This window comes from Alosa alosa, chromosome 3 (genome assembly GCF_017589495.1).
Source record: "Alosa alosa isolate M-15738 ecotype Scorff River chromosome 3, AALO_Geno_1.1, whole genome shotgun sequence".
NCBI classification, from domain to species: domain Eukaryota; kingdom Metazoa; phylum Chordata; class Actinopteri; order Clupeiformes; family Clupeidae; genus Alosa; species Alosa alosa.
Window position 1 is genome coordinate 37,758,144 of NC_063191.1, and position 20,903 is coordinate 37,779,046.

At 37.2% G+C, this 20,903-nt stretch overlaps 1 long non-coding RNA gene across 1 annotated transcript; it reads left to right on the plus strand.

The window, feature by feature from the left end:
- Positions 1 to 18,835: 18,835 nt before the first annotated feature.
- On the plus strand, positions 18,836 to 20,254 carry LOC125291989. Its single transcript, XR_007193111.1, has 3 exons — positions 18,836 to 18,976; positions 19,619 to 19,732; positions 19,991 to 20,254. It is a non-coding gene; the product is annotated as an uncharacterized LOC125291989 (long non-coding RNA).
- Positions 20,255 to 20,903: the final 649 nt, after the last annotated feature.

Genomic DNA, 20,903 nt, shown 5'->3' on the forward strand with positions numbered 1-20,903 from the left:
TTTTTACAACAGCTCGCGGACCACCAGTGGTCCCCGGACCACACTTTGAGAAACACTGGCCCTACGCTTACGAGCTGGCCTAAGATCCGAAGTGGCAGACGGATAGGTTACACTACAACAGCAAGACAAAATATACCCATTTGGACCAAAGGTCCATTTATTCGTTTTTTTTATTTCAAACTGCAGAAATCAAATTATTAAGCTGTTATATAGAGAACGAAAAAAAAAAACGTTATTAACCGGTTTTGTGGATTTCAGAATAACGTTTCTGTTCCGGAACAGTTGTTTTCGTTTCCGTTTCCGCTCCTCGTAAAATTCCGTAAAATTCCGTTCGTTTTCGGTTTTCGTTTTCGTTCCTTGAACCGGTTCGGAGCCAACGAGGTGACTTTACAGGTAGGAATCTTTTTCCTCTTCACGTCCTCCGCTGACTCTTTCCCCCTAAACATCGGGGCGACTGCCTCCACAGACTCACAATTATTCAGTCCCTTCGAGCTCAATACGGACGATGAAGGAATCTATGAGACTTTCTCTAATCCTGATATGAATTATATTGATTCTAACTCTGCAAAACTGTCATGTAATTATTTCACTATATCACACACAGTTCAATAATCTGCTTAATGTTGGTGACACAAATATTTTTTCTACTTTTCACTTGAATATCCGAAGTTTGCCCAAAAACTATGATTGCCTGAACCTATATTTATCTACTCTGTCGCACTCATTTTCAGTTCTAGCTTTTTCCGAAACTTGGTTAAACGACGATATTCTCTGTCTTTATCATTTAACGAATTATAATGCTGCTCACTCTTGCAGAGTTAACAGATTAGGCGGAGCAGTTTCATTGTACGTCTCCAATGCCTACAACTTTATTACGAGGAAAGATTTAAGTTCTGATTTCAACACGAGACTTGCAGAATCTGTATTTATTGATATTCCTCTGGGCAGTAAAAACATTATAGTCGGATGTATCTATAGACCACCCACCTCTGATATAAATACATTTAATGATGCACTGTACTCTACTTTAGAAACTATAAACAAGGAACACAAACTATGCGCATTACTGGGCGACTTAAACATCAACTTGCTCAAGGACGATCAGATTCCCTCAAGAGACTTTCTTAACACACTTTACTCTGTCAGTTTCTTCCCTTTAATTACTAAGCCATCTCGTATTACTAGATCATCACTCTCTCTAATCGATAATATTCTATTTAATTCTCTGAACTTCCAAATCACCTCTGGTCTATTAATGTGTGACATCTCCGATCATCTCCCAGTGTTTCAAATTGTCCATGCTATTGATTCTTACTCCAAAGCCATTAATTCTGTATCTAATCCAGTTAAATTCCACAAGTTTTCCAGAAACAATCTTGAAGTATTTAAAACAGCCACGTCTCCTGGGATGAGGTCCTTGGGCTTGATGATGTTAGTGCAGCTTATTGTTTATTTTTAGTACACATTAATACTGCTTTAGAAGCATCCTTTCATTTGATCAGCCTTAAATCTAAAATGAAATTCTCTAAAGGGAAACCTTGGATAACTGATGATCTTAAGAAACGCTCTCGTAAAAAAAAATAAACTCTATAAGAAAGCTATTGCTAACTCAACCCCTTCTAACATAGAAACCTATAAGAAATACAAAAACAAATTTATAGCTGATCTAAGGAAAGAGAAAAAAAGTACTATGCAGAGAAATTCTCACATGCTTCAAATGATATCAAAACTACGTGGAACCTCATTAATTATATATTGAATAGGAAAAAATCAGCAGCATGTTATGGTCAGGTTGAGGGATAACACACACTGATGAATGCCTGGAGGAGCACGAAAACGCCAGTCTCGCACAGGAGTTTGGAAGTGTGCACACTACTCGCCAACGCTGACTAGGATTACCTGTTTCTCCGACGTCCCTTCGGACTATTGCGACTTTTGTTTATCTTTATACGTTTATCTTTAAACGTTTTCGTCTGACACCCGGACTTTACTAATTAAAACTTGAACTCCCAAAACCGAACAACCGCAAGAGAGCTGGCCACTCTCGGGAAAGAGCAAGACCTGTGCTGGCCCGGTACGCATGCTGGCCTGGGAAGTCGGTAAGCTGGTTCCTCTTGCAGTCTTTAGTAGTTACATATCAACATCTTCACCCACACCACTGATATAGACTCCCAACTCAAGTTACCACATACACGCAGGGCAAGTTGCACTGAGGGCTCAATTTAGCCAGCTATTGTTAAACCCCCCTAGACTAACGAGCTATCTTGGTAAATTAGGTAGGCTGGCTTTTGGTTTTCGCGTTTGACTTTGGCATTCGCGGAATTACCTGCAGAGATGCGTGGGAAAGAGAGGCTTTTCTCAAACCTCAAAGAAATTGCTGATGGTTTTAACAATTTTTTCGTTAATATTAGCTCTGATCTGGCTTCCAGTATATTGCATATTCAACCCTTGTCACTTCATAAGGGGGCAATATCCTTCTCTCAATAACTTTAGTCATCCAACTGTACAGGAAGTTCTTGATACCATCAGGGGACTTAGAAAAAAAGAGGTATCGCACACCAATAAAGACTTTCCTGAGGTGCTGGCTTCTTGTGTATACAAATGTTAAAGAAAATAAAGAGAATGCCACACACTCTGCTCCATGTTTTAATGTTGAAGTGACGTTTCGGCCGTCTGGCCTTCTTCAAACTTACACAACACCAACATCCAAAGTGTCTTTATATTCATCCCAATTAGTGAACACCTGGTCCCCTAGTGCATAGAGCTCATCCATTGGTTGATCACCCTAAATGCCTCTGAGCACAAGGCTCACTCATTGGCAAATCAGTCTTGATTAGGGGTGACCCAGAGTATTTACATCTATTTACACATGTTTACAGATTGAAATGAAAACATTTAAGGTCATATTCAACATTTAAACCACAGGGTGTTAAGGTTTTTAAAACATTTAAGGTCATATTCAACATCTAAACCACAGGGTGTTAAGGTTTTTAAAACATTTAAGGTCATATTCAACATCTAAACCACAGGGTGTTAAGGTTTTTAAAACATTTAAGGTCATATTCAACATCTAAACCACAGGGTGTTAAGGTTTTTAAAACATTGAACCCTCTAGGCGCCACAGTCGACTTTAGTCGACAAGATGCGGTATTGAATAAAACGGCCGATTTAGTCAAATAGGGTGTCATATTTCGTTCAACCTCCACTCCACTAGATGGCAGACATGTCATACGTCATCCCCGAGTCGGAAAAAAGTCATGCTTTAAACAAAACTTTCGCGCTACAGCTGCAGTGAATCAGTGCGTGCAATACCGGAGCTAGTGTGCGTGTGAGGTATTTTATCAGAGCGATATTGTCAACGTCAGTGAGTATTTGCATTAGATTATCGTCTAATGGCATCAAAAAAGTTTACCTGAAATGAAGTGTTGGGTCTTCTATTCGCGGACCCTGATTCTGAAGGGGAATATCTGCCTTCAGAAAATGACGGTGATTCGTTTAGTGAGGCTTCAGATGCGTCCCTGCCTTGCAATGATGCAGCTGGACAAAGTGAGAGTTTACTCCATAGTTTAGCTTACACCAAGCACAAACGTTGAATCGTTTGCCCAATGTCACTGGTGGGAATAATGTTTCACGGGTTCGGAGTGTTCATTGGGAAGTTAGCAGGGTGTTAGTGGTGTGGCGAACGAGGCTGGAGGTAGCCTAATGTCCAGAGCGCTAGCTTCTGACCTCTGAACAGTGTGCCTCTCTACAATCGCGGCTACAGTAACGTGGTGGAGCCTTTGTCTAATGCCACTGGGTATGTTAGACGAGGTCGAAGTGCTCATAGGACAGTTAGGGGGGAACGTAGTGGCAGTGTGGCGAGTCGCAATGAGAATGACAGTAGGCCTAGTCCGAGCTGCGCAAATTCTCTCCACTTGGCGCGCGCGAGGCAGATCTGGCCATGCTGCTCGCATGGTGGAGGTGGTGACACGCTCTCTCCCTCTCCCCCCCACACACACACACACACACACATTAGGTCATGCAAAGTCTATCACAAGATGATGGGAATGCCGGCCCTGTATGGATAGGGATAGGGAGTCATTATCTCTACAGCAAAAGGCCTGCTACATAAAAAAAAAAATGTCAGCCATTTATTAGTAATGATTTACACTGTTGATTTGCTATCTATTTCCCTGATCATTTACACTATGTGTTCCTTTTTGTGTGTTCATGTCCTTGTGATGTGTGTGTCTTTGTCAGCTAAGAAAAAAAACAAAAAAACATCAACAAAACAACAAAAAAAAAAAAAAAATACTAACATTGTCTCTTGTCTTGTCTCTTCATCTCACTCCTGATCTGTGCCTTGCCATTGGCAAATGAGCTTTGAACTAAACAGGTCTTGTCTACTTGTGTTTGTGTGTCATCTGAATAATATATATGTGCCCCATACATGGAATCAGAGTGCCTACTGTATGTAGTAAATGGAAAATCTCTACAGCAAAAGGCCAGTCTACCGCTACATGCATTTGGTTTGTTTCTGCCATTTATTAGTAATGATTTACACAGTTTGTTCACTACTTACTATTTACCTGAGCATTCAGTATTGTGCAATATAGCATACAGAAGGTGAGGGACATTTTGGGGGGAAAGAAGTGGTGCATTTTATCATTCAAACATGCGACTTTTCATGAAAATTCTATAATCCAAGATGGCCGCCACCATATGATGTCATAATATGCAAATTATATATAAACATTTAATCTCTACATAAACTTTGGGTCATCCTTAATATTTCTCTAATTTACAGAAAGTCTCTATCTCTTATCACTTTTAAGATATAGCCTTTTGAAATGAAGATGTCAAAATTGATCGTTTCGGAAAAAAAACACTGGCGCCTAAAGGGTTAAGGTCATATTCAACATCTAAACCACAGGGTGTTAAGGTGTTTAAAACATTTAAGGTCATATTCAACATCTAAACCACAGGGTGTTAAGTTTTTGAAAACATTTAAGGTCATATTCAACATTTAAACCACAGGGTGTTAAGGTGTTTAAATGGTATATCCAGCAGTGTTCCCTTCTGGGGAGTAGATTGTCTAAATCACCCCCTCTAGGGGGCAATGACATCTTCTCAATACCAATGTATTTAAGGGATGAAACTGGATGATTGAATTCAACGAAATGAGCAGCAACAGGATAATTCAAATTTTTGCATCTAATAGTGCTTCGATGCTCAGCTATACGTGTCTTCAAAGATCTACTCGTTTTACCAACATAAGATTTACCACATGGACAGGTTATTAAATATATCACAAACGTTGTACTGCAAGAAATTTTACCTTTGATCTTAATTTCCTTCCCCGTATGTGGGTGTTTAAAACTGTTACATATATGTATAATTGCATTGGGTACAGTTGCCACAGCACCTATTCCCATCAGGGATCGGTGCTAGGGTGGTTTGAGACACAATAGGGTCAGGGGACAGATATGAATGAACAAGTTGGTCTCTTAAATTTCGACCTCTTTTGTAGACAACAAGTGGTCGTTCATTAAAGACATTTTTTAGTTGATCATCTGATTCCAAAATATGCCAGTGTTTCATGATTATATTCTTTAAAGGAACCATATGTAAGATTGTGGCCAAAACTGGTACTGCAATCACTTTCAAAATACTGAAGAGCGGTGTATCCCCTCCCCCCTGACTCGAGGTTGCCAAACCTGATGGCGAAACACTACTGACTTTGTGATTAGTAGATAGGTGGAGGGTGGCGCATCAGGCCAAAACACAACATGACATGACAAAACACAACATCAACATCAGTTGAGGGCTGCAACTTCTCTTTTTAAATGACAATATCCTGGCCGGACTACTGTTGTCAGTGATATAAGTATTTGAAATGAATTATGATTTCTTAATGTCTGGTGACATATCAGGGCCATTTTATGATTAATTGAAATATTTTTCTTACGTATGGTTCCTTTAACTGTCCAAAATTTCGGTAGTACTCTGTGGTTAATATTACCCGTTTATTAGATTTTTTTGGTTTATTTTTTAATAAATCAGTTCTTGGTATTATTGATTTTATTAGCTGCTTCATTCAAAACAGAGTTTTTGTAGCCCCTCTTTCTAAAGTTATTTTTCATGGTTGTCATGTTCTTAGTCAGGTCTTCAGGTTTTTTACAGATACGTTTTAAACAACAAAATTGGCTGAAAGGTAGACTGTTTTTTAGTGGCAAGGGATGTCAGAGTCAGCCTTTAAGAGGGAGTTTCTCGCTGTAGGCTTCGTGTAGAGATCCTGTATATAATTTCTCCCCCTCTCGGATGATCCACAAATCTAAAAAAATCAGCTTTGTGTCGTTATAATCCATGCTAAAGGATATAAACTCAGAACATGAATTAAGGTATGCAAAAAAATCTGTCAATTCCGTCAATCATCCAAATATCTCTTCCATATAAAGATATTATCTTTAAAAAGTATGGTTAGAATAAATATGATTTTCCTCAAATAAACCCATATATAAATTTGAGAAAGAAGGTGAAAAAGAACTCCCCATCGGTACTCCATGTCTCTGAATGTAAAATGTGTTTTGAAATACCCAGTAATTGTGTCTTAATTTTAGTTTGGACAATTCCAAAATGCATGTTTTAGTAGGATTACACATAGAATCAAGTAAGTAATGATCCAGTGCTTCCATGCCTCCATCATGTGGTATGGATGTATATATTGCATTGATATCAAAAGACACTAACTACATTTCCTCGTCTCCCAGAGAGTTAATGGACTCAATGATGTTAACAATGTGACCAGTATCTTTAGTGAAAGAAGGCAAAGCTTCTGTCAAAAGTCTAATAAAGTGATCCACATAGGTCGACAAACTGGATGTAATAGAGCCAATACTGGCCACTATTGGTCGGCCTGGCGGTTGATCAAGATTCTTGTGGATCTTGGGTAACGTATAAAAAGTCCCAATTCTGCGCCGGGGCATGATGGTGTTAAGAGCTCTTTGATTAAAGAAACTGCTGATTATTTAGCCCATAACCCATATTCTTACTCTTTCACTTAACTCTGGGGTTATTCCCCATGATTTAAAAATCGCCAAAGTCGTTCCCATCTTTACAACAGGTGTGGCGGACGACTTTGGAAATTATCGACCTATATCCATCCTGCCTTGCATTTCTAAGTTATTAGAGAAATTAGTTTACACAAGACTATCCAAGCACTTAAATGAGAACAACATTCTATATGAGCACCAGTATGGATTTCGTAAGAAACACTCGACAGAACATGCATTACTCCATCTTACCAATATTATCTCATCTGCCATGGATTACAGGAAGTATGACATCGGGATCTTCCTCGACTTAAGCAAAGCATTTGACACTGTCAATCACAGTGTTTTGATTGACAAATTAAATAGATAAGGCATTAAGGATATTGCCCTGAGCTGGTTCTCAAATTACTTAAAAAATAGAGAACAATATGTATCAGTTAATGGGTATAATTCTACCAAGTCCAGAATTATTCATGGGGTGCCACAGGGATCTATTCTGGGCCCGTTATTATTTCTGATCTATATAAATGACCTAGCCATGACCTGTGAACAGCTTCTTCTTGTATTATTTGCTTATAGCAACTCATAATGATTTTAAGTATTTGATTGACAGTGTAAATGATGAATTATCTGTTATTTCTAAATGGCTTCAACTTAATAAGTTAACGTTAAATGTGAAGAAATTTAACTTTGTGATCTTTCTTGGGAGTACTAGTAGATGAAAGACTCAACTGGACAAACCATATAGACCTCGTCTGCAAAAGGTCCACAAAGATGATGGGTATATTAAGAAAAGTCTGTCCTCTAATTCATCCCTCTGCTCACTTAACTCTTTACTACAGCTTTTTGTTTCCATATTTAAACTACTGTAACATGGTCTGGGCAGCTTCATATCCAAACCATCTCAAAAAATTATGCATTATTCAAAAAAGGTTCCTAAGATTTATTTCACATTCAAACAGATATGCTCCATCAGCACCACTTTTTATTAATTTCTCTATTCTATTCACAAACTGAATACTTACCAGATTTGTTTGTTCATTCACAAGTTCATTTACAGTACTCAAGATCTTCCAGCCTCCCTTCAATCTTTCTTTACCCGGTCATTAGACATACATTCTCATCGCACTAGACACAGCCACAATAATAATTTATTTGTACCCTTCACTCGCTCATCTCATCACCAATTTAATATGCCATACAGAGGCCCCATACTATGGAATGTATTACCTCCCCCATTAAGAGCCATAGCTTCCCACTCTCTCTTTAAAAAACAGCTTAAAAAACATCTTCTCCTGTCATGAATCATCTACTTAATTCCTGCCTGCTTCAATTCTTGTCATTATACTATCTAACATCTCTAATGCATCCTTCAAATCCATAGATCTGCCGCATCTTCTTCCATTTTGGATGGTTTTTGTATTTTGTCTCCTGTTTTTCTTTTCCCTTATTGTCATTGATTATATTTGTACTTTATCTCCTCTCATGGTTTATTTGCCAGCCGTACATGATTAAATGTGTGATTATTGAAAGGGGTGGAGCTCTGTACAAGCCCATTGGGCTTCGTTCCCTCCTTGAACCATTTAATGTTAATGTGTAAATGTAAATGTGTAAATAAACACATGGTGATGGTGCAAATGAGATGAGAATGATGGTGCACCTGAAAACTTTTTGAAATTCTGGGGCAATTAGACATTTGTAGAGAAGAACACTAATGGATGAAATATAAATATGATGACGTAATGATGAAGGAAAAATAGTAAACAAAGAAGTTCCCCTAAATGTTGGAGTGTCTCAGCATTCTGATTCTTGGCAACTAATGACTGTGTATGTTGATTGCCTGATGTCATTCAGGTGCTGTTCAATGGTGTGAATCTTCAATAACCAATAGTATTCGAGCTTTGGCCTAAAGCTCTACCGGGGATTCAAACTCTCAACCTAACACCAGCACTAGGCATTATCCCACTGAGCCACTGACAATCCTACATATTAGGCAGTTACATTCACATGCTGAAAATGTGTGTTGGCAAACACACAACATCAAGAAAATTCCTAGCATACATTTGACAATAGAATTAAGGGCTTTATAAAAAAGAGTACAGATCTGAAATGTGCACTGTTAATGGTACCCACATAATGATGGTTGTATGGTTGTTATCCAAGAAAAAAAATACTCATAACTTTTGTGAGGCTTTGTCTAAACATTGTCTGTGAGAATTTTGGTGAAGATTTGATAATTTTTGAAGCCTGTGAAACCTTTTATGATGTTTGGCTTTTCTCTGAAATTGTGCCAAAAGTAAACATTTTTAGAGCATAAGACCAGGATGAAAAAGATGCATCTGAATGTAGAGATTCATATGATGAAAGAATTTTGAGTCTAGGTCAATCTGGTAAGGAGAAATAAGCGTTTTTGACAAGAGCGCCACCTTTGGGTGCAGTACCCCAAATTTGGGTTATGGGTAGTGGGGGGTACTGGTAACAATACTTGAAAATGTCAAGTTTCTAGGACCTACGGTTTATAGGAATATAGGTGATCTAGGAAAAAAGGCCTAAGTGGTCTAAGTTTATTGGCCTATATCTCGGAAATGGAACAAAGTTTCAAAATTCTGAGCAGTAACTTCTCTGAGTCTTGGTCTAAACATTGGCTGTGAGAATTGGTGAAGATTTGATTATTTTTGTGTCGTCTGGTAAGGAGAAATAAGCTTAACTTTTTTGCCAATAGCGCCACCTTTGGGTGCTATGCTGCTCAGACCCCTAAATATAGCTGCAAGCAGCAATGAGGGGGCCAAGCAGGTAAGCAGTTGAGCAGAAGTTGGGATTGGACTGGACTGGACTTGACTGTGTTGTGTTAGATTGGAATGGATGTGGACTTGATTGGATTGGATTGGATTGGACTGGACTGGATTCAAAGGTCACCGAATTTATTGTGTGTCCTCAAGATGTACTCCTAAGACCACATACCAAGTTTGGTTTAAATCGGTGAAAGTGTTGATAAATATAGTGCCCCTAGTGGTCAAAGCATACCAAATTAATTGTGCATCCTCAGGATGTAATCCCAAGTCCACATACCAAGTTTGGTTGCGATAGGTGAAAGTAATCCCCTATGTCAACAACTGTGTCCCTATCCCCTATGTCAACAACTGGGGCTTGTTCTGGGAGAGGCCCAGTGTGCTGAAGCGTGATGGTCTCCACCCAAACCAACATGGAGCCAGGCTACTCTCTGACAACATAGCGTCCACACTGAGACATTGACATTCTGTAGAAAATATTACAGATTCACGCCCCCCAGGTATTGATTCGAATGGCATTATACATGTGGATGAGTCTGAGAATGTTTTCTGCAGGGTAACATACAATACTACTACCATAGATCAAGCTGTGTCATGCAATAGCATGACTTATGCTTATAGTTCTATTCCAACGTTGATTTCTACCCAACGTATAGTAAAAAGAAAAGACAAATTTAAAACTAGAAACCTAACAAATATTCTTTCCATACCTCAGCATATTCCTCAAAAGCCAGTCATTTTCAGCTAACATGGGTTTACTAAATATAGGTGCACTTACTACCAAAACCTTTGCAATCAATGATTTTATTAGTGAAAAAAAATTGGATTTTCTGTTTCTTGTTGAAACCTGGCTGACTTCAAACAGCGAAGCTGTTCTTGTTGAGACTTGTCCCCAAATTATAATTTCTTCCACTCAATTAGACAAGGCAAACGAGGTGGTGGAATTGCCTCCATTCTCTCAAACAAATATAGTTGCACACGAGTCAACTTTGGGCGAATTCGCTTCCTTTGAGTATATTGCCCTCACTCTGAAGGCTGACCCAGCTGTACTTCTATTAACCTTATACCGCCCTCTAAACTATGGACTGGCTTTCTCGACCAGTTTTCTGAACTTATGTCGCTCATCATCACTAGCTATGATCGGATAATTGTAAATGGCGACTTCAATATTCATGTCAATAAGACAACTGATGCTAAAGCCAGTAAGTTCCTTAATGTGTTGGACAGTTTAGAGCTAAAGCAGCATGTTACAGGACCCACCCACAACCTTGGCAACACCCTCGATCTAGTCATTTCCAGAGGGATAGAAGTCACAGACTTATCAGTAAATGATATAAATATGTCTGATCATCATTGTGTATCTTTTAATATTGTACTACATACTCCAAAAATTCATCCCGAAATTGCAATCAAATCATGACTCTTGGACATTAGAGCAGAACAGCAGTTCATAGCTCTTATAGACTCCATAAATTTAGATATTTTACATCATCCCATTGATCAAATGGTAGAGGCTCTTAATCGTGAATTAGGCTCTGCTTGACAGAGTGGCACCCTTAAAGACTAAAAAAGGCCTTGTAGCAAACTGACACCTTGGATGAACGAAAATATCCATGATCTAAAAAGATCATGTAGGAAAGCTGAGAGAACATGGAGAAAAACTAAGTTACAGGTTCACCGTGCCATTCTAAAAGAAACAATTGCAAATTATAATAGAGCTATTCGAATGAGAGGAGGAACCACTTCTCTAAGGTAATTGCTGAAAACAGTGGAAACTCTAGGGTGTTGTTCTCTACCATTGATAGGCTATTGCATCAAACACCTTTTGATACACTCAGTCAGGCATCCTCTCTAAGATGCGAAGAATTTGCAGACTTCTTCAAAAACAAAGTCATTTCTATAAGGGAGGCTATTGGTAACACAAGTAATATGTTTGATAGTACACCCAAAACAGCCCCCAAAATTAAGGTCCTTTAGCACTATTACTCAATCTGAGCTTGGTAAAATTATAACTCAAACCGGCTCCTCAACATGTGTTTTAGATCCAATCCCTACTACATTCCTCAAAAAGTATATGATGGCTTAGCTCCCTTTTTTTCTCAAGGTAATAAATACCTCATTAGAAACAGGTATATTTCCAACTGCTTTTAAAACCGCTGTTGTGAAACCTTTACTTAAAAAGTCAAAACTTGACCATACCAATCTGAGCAACTACAGGCCTATATCAAATCTATCGTTTTTGAGCAAAGTACTTGAAAAAGTTGTTTGCAATCAGTTAAATACCTTCCTCAACGAAAAACAGTATCCTTGAAAAATTCCAATCAGGTTTTAGATCAAATCACAGCACAGAAACGGCTCTAGTAAAGATAGTCAATGATCTCAGACTAGCTACCGACTCAAACAAAGTCTCAATCCTTATTCTTCTGGATTTGAGTGCGGCATTTGACACCATTGATCATAGCATCCTAATTCACACCGCCTTTATGAAGTGGGTGGGTCTCTCTGATAATGCTCTAAACTGGTTTCAAACCTACATTACTGGCAGAGATTTTTATATCAGTCTAGGAGATCATGTATCTGAAAAACATGACTTGCCTTTTGGTGTGGCCCAGGGAGCTGCCTTGGTCCCCTGCTATTTTCTCTATATATGCTTCCATTGGGAAACGTCATAAGTCAGCATAATGTAAACTTCCACAGCTACGAGATGATACCCAATTGTATCTTTCTGTGGAGCCAACTAACCCAGATGGCCTTTGCTCCCTCACTGCATGCCTAACCTCCATTAATCAGTGGATGAGCAAAAACTTTTTGAAACTAAATGATGACAAAACAGAGGTACTTCTGGTTGGACCAAAACTAAAGCGAGATATTATTCTTAGTAATCTGGGGAACTTGGCACACCAGGTCAAACCAAAAGTAACAAGCCTCGTGTCATCTTAGATGCAGAGTTAAGTTTTAAGCCCCATATCAGTAAAGTTACTCAGACAGCCTATTTCCACTTGAGAAACATTGCCAAAGTGCGGCCCTTTTAACTCAACAAGATGCAGAAAAACTAATTCACGCCTTTATCACTAGCAGGTTAGACTACTGCAATGCACTTTTCACTGGTCTTCCCAAAAACATCTAAAGAAATTGGCACTCATACAGAACTCTGCGGCTAGACTTTTAACTAAGACTAAGAAGAGAGAACACATCACCCCTGTGTTGGCTGAACTGCACTGGCTCCTATTTCCTATAGAATTGATTTTAAGGTTATGTTAATTACTTACAAAGCTCTGAATGGCATAGCACCTTCATATATCTCTGAGCTTTTAATATCTTATCAACCACAAAGGAAACTTAGATCATCCAATTCTAATCTTTTAATCGTACCCAAAGTGCTCCACAAACAAAGTGGAGAAGCTGCGTTTATCCATTATGCCCCAAACTATGGAACACCCTGCCTCTGTACATCAAGCAGGCGAAGTTCAGTAAATATTTTAAAAAAGATCTGAAAACATACCTGTACAGGAAAGCTTTTAGTTAACTCATCTTATCCTGTAGACTACATTTTCAGATTATTCTACATCTGCTACTATTGGAGGGCGCAGCCAGCCAGAAGCAGATGGGCTCCCCCTATTAAGTCAGGTTCTGCTCAAGGTTTCTTCCTGGAATATGGGAGTTTTTCCTTGCCACAGTTGCCATATGGCGTGCTTGTGGGGGGTAAGAGGGTTAAGGCTGCCAGTCTTATGACGTCATTTTCTATATTTTTGATATGTTGCTGAGTATAACATAAACAGCAAAGAAAAGTGATTGATAATGACTGACTGACTATTATTGTGTTACATGCTTCAAATGTAAAGCACTTTGAGCTGCATTCTGTGTATGAAAGGTGCTATACAAATAAAGCTTTATTATTATTATTAAAGTGCTAATCATACCAATCATACATATAGTTATGCTAACTAGCATGCTAACCATGTGACTTAGCTAACTTAGCTAATCATTTTTAGTAGTTATGCTTACTATGCTAACTAGCATGTTAACAATGCTAACATGCTAACTATGTTAACCCATGTGACTTAGCTAACCTAGTTAATCATTTTTAGCAGTTATGCTAACTATGCTAACTAGCATGCTAACAATACTAACATGTTAACAATGTTAACCATGTTACTTAGCTAACCATTTTTAGCAGTTTTGCTAACAATGTTAAAATGCTAATTATGCTAACCATGCTAACTAGCTACAGTGGACAGGAGTCATAGTTGATGACAAGTAACAGTTACAATGGCTGAACAGTTAAAAAGTTCAGTAGTTTAAAGGGTTAAATTGTTTAACAGTGAAATGTTGTAGTGAGGACTTTTATTTTGAAACAGTTTTTGGAAGAGGAAGCAGTTGAACAGGATGTGTAGTCTTAATAAAGCTAGTTTGTATGCTTAAAGCCTGAGACTGGCAGTTGATCCAGGTGGCCTGAACACCTGCCATAGGATTCTAATTGCTTAACGGCTCTATTGTGATGTCATCAGCCCATGTTAAGTCTATGGGGAAATTTTGAACAGTTTTTAATTAATAGTTTAAAAAGTATAAAAGTTACAAAGCTGAAAAATACATAGCACTCTTGTCCTAAGTAAGACCTACGTAAGAAGAAGAACTAGAAATGCAATTCCAAGGAATTACCAGTGCATGAAAATGCTAAAGTTGTGATGTAAAATATCATGTATAGTTAAAACAGATAATACAGAGATGGTTACTACGGTGATGCTAGGATAGACATGGTGGTTGCATAGCTTAATAAAAGTTGATAGTTTAAAAGCTGAATGTAGATAGTTTAAAAGTTGTTGATAGACAGTAGATAGTTTAAAAGTTGTTGATAGACAGCTAGTTTAATAGATAGTTTAATGATAGTTTAAAAGTAGACAGTTTAAAAGTTGAAGGTAAATAGTTTAAAAGTTGTTGACAGATTGGAAATTTAATGAATGTTGATATTCAAATAGTTTAATGGCTGTGTATAGGTAGATATTTGATGATAACTGAAAGTTGGAATGGCTCTGATGTTTGCTAGCAGTTATGCTAAGATTTTTAACTATGCTAACCATGCTACTTAGCTAATGTTTTACAGTAGTGCTAGCAATGCTAACATGCTAACCATACTGTTTAGCTAACTTAGCTAACATTTTCTAGCAGTTTTGATAAACATGCTAACTATGCTAGCAATGCTAACTATGGTAAACATGTTACTTAGCTAACTTAACTAACGTTTTCTAGCAGTTTTGCTAAACATGCTAACTATATTAGCAATGCTAACATGCTAACTATGTTAACCATGTGACTTAGTTAACCAAGCTTATCATTTTTAGTAGTTATGCTAACTAGCATGCTAACTATGCTAACCATGTTACTTAGCTAACTTAGCTAATCATTTTTAGCAGTTTTGCTAAAAATGCTAACTAGCATCTTAACAATGCTAACATGCTAACTATGGTAACCATGTTACTTAGCTAACTTAGCTAATCATTTTTAGCAGTTTTGCTAAAAATGCTAACTAGCTACAGTGGATAGGAGTCATAGTTGATGACAAGTAACAGTTACAATGGCAGAACAGGTTAATCGTTTTGTAATTCTGCTAACCATGCTACTTAGCTAATGTTTTATAGTAGTGCTAGCAATGCTAACATGCTAACCATGCTACTTAGCTAACTTAACTAACATTTTCTAGCAGTTTTGCTAAACATTTTCTAGCAGTTTTGCCAAACATTCTAACTATGTTAGCAATGCTAACGCTAACCATGTGACTTAGTTAACCAAGCTTATCATTGTTAGTAGTTATGCTAACTATGTTAACTAGCATGCTAACAATGCTAACATACTAACTATGCTAATTATGTGACTTAGCTAACCTAGCTAATCAATGCGCAACTTTACCATTTTCATGCACTGGTAATTCCTTGGAATTGCATTTCTAGTTACAGTGCATGAAAATGCACTGTACTGTTCTTCCTAGGCAACAACTTCTTATTATTATTCCGCTTACCATCTTGAACAGTTTAACTTAGAAACTTCATTCAAAATTTGTAACGTAGGTATTCAAACGGACGAAGCTGCTATGTCTTTTCAACTTTGAAACTTTTATACTTTTTAAACTATTAAAGAAAAACTTTTTAAAAATCCCCATAGACTTAACATTGCTGATTGTGACATCATAATATGGCCGTTAAGCAATTAGAATCCTATGGCAGGTGTTCAGGCCACCTGGATCAACTGCCAGTCTCAGGCTTTAAGCATACAAACTGGCCCTATTAAGACTACACATCCTGTTCAACTACTTCCTCTGCCAAAAACTGTTTCAAAATAAAGGTCCTCACTACAACATTTCACTGTTAAACAATTTAACCCTTTAAACTACTGAACTTTTAAACTATTCAGCCATTGTAACTGTTACTTGTCATCAACTATGACTCCTACCCACTGTAGCTAGTTAGCATGTTAGCATTGCTAACATTTTTAGCAAAACTGCTAAAAATGATTAGCTAAGTAACATGGTTAGCATAGTTAGCATGTTAACATTGTTAGGATGCTAGTTAGCATTTTTGGCAAAACTGCTAAAAATGATTAGCTAAGTTAGCTAAGTAACATGGTTAGTATAGTTAGCATGTTAGCATTGTTAGCATGCTAGTTAGCATAACTACTAAAAATGATTAGCTAGGTTAGCTAAATCACGTGTTTAGCATAGTTAGCATAACTACTAAAATGATTAGCTAGGTTAGCTAAGTCACATGGTTAGTATAGTTAGCATAACTACTGAAAATGATAAGCTAGGTTAGCTAAGTCACATGGTTAACATAGTTAGCATGTTAGCATTGCTAACATAGTTGGCATGTTTAGCAAAACTGCTAGAAAATGTTAGCTAAGTTAGCTAAGTAACATGGTTAGCATAGTTAGCATTGCTTGCACTGCTATAAAACATTAGCTAAGTAGCATGGTTAGCATAGTTAAAAATCTTAGCATAACTGCTAGCAAACATTAGAGCCATTCCAACTTTCAGTTATCGTCAAATATCTACTTATACACAGCCATTAAACTATTTGAATATCAACATTCATTAAACTGCTAGAAAACATTAGCTAAGTAGCATGTTAGCATTGCAAGCACTGCTATAAAACATTAGCTAAGTAGCATAGTTAGCATAGTTAAAAATCTTAGCATAACTGCTAGCAAACTATAGAGCCATTCCAACTTTCGTCAAATTATCGTCAAATATCTACCTATACACATTCATTAAACTTCCAGTCTGTCAACAACTTTTAAACTATTTACCTTCAACTTTTAAACGGTCTACTTTTAAACTATCTATTAAACTAGCTGTCTATCAACAACTTTTAAACTATCTACTGGCTATCAACAACTTTTAAACTATCTACATTCAGCTTTTAAACAGTCTACTTTTAAACTATCAACTTTTATTAAGCTATGCAGCCACCATGTCTATCCTAGCATCACCGTAGTAACCATCTCTGTATTATCTATTTTAACTATGATACATGATATTTTACATCACAACTTTAGCATTTTCATGCACTGGTAATTCCTTGGAATTGCATTTCTAGTTATTATTATTCCGCTTACCACTTTTTCCATACGCTATTTCTCTTGAACAGTTTAACTTAGAAACTTCATTCAAACTTTGTAACGTAGGTATTCAAACGGACCAAGCTGCTATGTCTTTTCAACTTTGAAACTTTTATACTTTTAAACTATTAAAGAAAAACTTTTAAAAATCCCCATAGACTTAACATTGCCGACAGACATCATAATACGGCCGTTAAGCAATTAGAATCCTATGGCAGGTGTTCAGGCCACCTGGATCAACTGCCAGTCTCAGGCTTTAAGCATACAAACTGGCCCTATTAAGACTACACATCTTGTTCAACTGCTTCCTCTGCCAAAAACTGTTTCAAAATAAAAGTCCTCACTACAACATTTCACTGTTAAACAATTTAACCCTTTAAACTACTGAACTTTTTAACTGTTCAGCCATTGTAACTGTTACTTGTCATCAACTATGTCTCCTACCCACCGTAGCTAGTTAGCATGTTAGCATTGTTAGCATTTTTTACAAAACTGCTAAAAATGATTAGCTAAGTAACATGGTTAACATAGTTAGCATGTTAGTTAGCATAGTTAGCATGTTAACATTGTTAACATGCTAGTTAGCATAGTTAGCATAACTACTAAAATTATTAGCTAGGTTAGCTAAGTCACATGGTTAGCATAGCATAGTTAGCATGCTAATTAACATAGTTAGCATAACTATTAAAAATGATAAGCTAGGTTAGCTAAGTCACATGTTTAACATAGTTAACATGTTAGCATTGCTAGCATAGTTGGCATGTTTAGCAAAACTGCTAGAACATTTTAGCTAAGTAGCATGGTTAGCATAGTTAACATTGCTAGCACTGCTATAAAACATTAGCTAAGTAGCATGGTTAGCATAGTTAAAAATCTTAGCATAACTGCTAGCAAACTATCAATTCCTACTTTCAATTATCGTCAAATATCTACCTATACACAGCCATTAAACTATTTGAATATCAACATTCATTAAACTTCCAGTCTGTCAACAACTTTTAAACGGTCTACTTTTAAACTATCTATTAAACTAGCTGTCTATCAACAACTTTTAAACTATCTACTGGCTATCAACAACTTTTAAACTATCTACATTCAACAGTCTACTTTTAAACTATCAACTTTTATTAAGCTATGCAGCCACCATGTCTATCCTAGCATCACCGTAGTAACCATCTCTGTATTATCTATTTTAACTACAATGTAATTCCTTGGAATTGCATTTCTAGTTGTATTTGTTGGTAGTTCCCGAGTGCCTGACAACTGTGAGGGGGGTGAATTTTTTTCTAACTCGTTAGTTTAGATCGCATTTAGATATTAAATGTATGAATAATTAAGGGCGTGGTCAACTTGATTGATGGCTGGTGTCGAGGCAGCAGACGACGTCACTAGCTGAGTGGAGGAAACTCCGAAATTATGTCTTGGCTGTGATCCTACACACCACATCATTTCTGAAAATGTTTATTCAAATATCTGACATAAAATGGGTTGCTATTAACTGAACCCTACTAACCGACACTTTAAGAAGACTTCGCTCCAGTTTTTCAGGTAAGTGACATTCCACTACTACTTCACGTAGATGTTAGCATAATAGCATCCATGTTAGTTAGTGGGCACTGTAGCAGCTATAGGCTACGTTAGCATCAAATCATTTCAAATAAGTTTATGTCGAAAATGATGACCGAATGGCTGAAGCACACACATAAATTTATTTAAGTTGAATAAAGTTAACGTTAGTGAAAACCGATTGTGCTCCCGTTGTGAGTTATCTTAACGTTTGCCATACTAGCCAGGTGTTTGAGTCAATGATCAGACAGCTGTAACGTTAAGCACGTTAACGTTAGTTCACAAACATACTGGGGTAACAAAGCATGTGTTTTTTCTCGTCAAAAAACCTTTTGTAAATACTCTCTGTGTTAATGCTTAGTCCGTTGTCAATTTATATAGTCTTTGGGTTGTCACATTTAAGATAGAAAAGTGTTCGTTCAGATGATAACTTCAGCCGAAGCATTAGCTAGTGGAGGTAAAATTGTGAACACTATGAACCAGTTGAACATGGAGCTGATAACGAGCGATAACGTTAGCTAGTCACCATAACTGTTGTTAGTTATAACTGACGTCTGAAACTCTTATTGATGCCGTTTATTTGTTAAACACAAATTTGAAACAACACTTCTTGTCTATGCAAAGTTTCCCTGTAAGGTGATCCAGACAGGCTGGGTGCTGGAAAGGGCTTTGGACTCCTAACTTCACTTCTCGTCTGTGCAGTTGACTCAGAAGCATCACTTCAGTACTGATTCCGTGGTACTTTGACATTAAAATACAAGAAATGGTTGTTCTACAGAACTTTGAATACACCAAATTTGGTTTTGCTTATTGCCTGCATAAACAGGACATGTGCAAATAGTTGAATACGCCTGTCCTGTCCCCATTCAGCTAAGTGTTCTGTGAGTTTGATCATTATACATATTGGGAGTATTTTTTAGCTTAATTTGTGAGCACTTATTCATAGTTTGCAGTAAGTTCAAGGATGTGACATATTACCAATACTTCTGTTTTCAGATCTGGAACATTTTGAAATCCTACCAGATGGGGCACAAGTCATTGAGCAGTGGCAGCTTCTGACTTCTGACTTCAAAGACTTTGTTCACCAGCAGACCCCTTGATTACCTTTATTTACAGCATTTGCATCTGTCAGTCTTTAAAGTGATCTAATATATATTTACCATGTACTAGCTTAGTACATATTAGTTTTTGTTATTTTAGTTTCACAAATTCAGTGGTTACCTGTAATGCTCAAGATATACAAGTAAAAAATCACCTTTACTTCTGCATCTGGGTCTTCAATTCAACCTACTAACTGAAGCTGACAGATTTGTATAAATGTTTTTGAGAGCACAGGCAAATTGGTTTGATAGATAGATAGAGATAGATAGATACTTTATTGATCTCCAAGGGGAAATTCAAGGTCTCAGTAGCATACAGACATCACACACAACATGCACTTACAGCAGAAATGGTAAATATAAGTATAAACATATAACAAAACTCCACTGTACAATACAATTGAAGATAAGAAAAACTAAATACTGGCATGGGTTTTAATGTAATTCACAGTTTAGAAAAGCTCCATAAACATTTCCAAGTTCAAGTTCAGTGCCATCAACAGTAACTAAGTTTGCTTTCTGATATTTAAAGAACAGAAATGGGTTTGGCATAAGTAAAGGGTAGGTGTAACATTCATCAATAGACATAAAGTGAAATGTACGGTATAGTCTCAATGGGATCAATATCACCACACCCCAGCCAAACCACTTCACTTGGACCTCTAGTCCCAGGTTAAGAGCCCATGGACCTCCTTGCCGCCTCCTCCCCATGGTGAACTGCCAAAACAGAAAGGTAAACATTTTATTAGTCATACCTACTTACAAGATAATACAATAATGCAAACCAACACCACTTGTTGTAATCAACA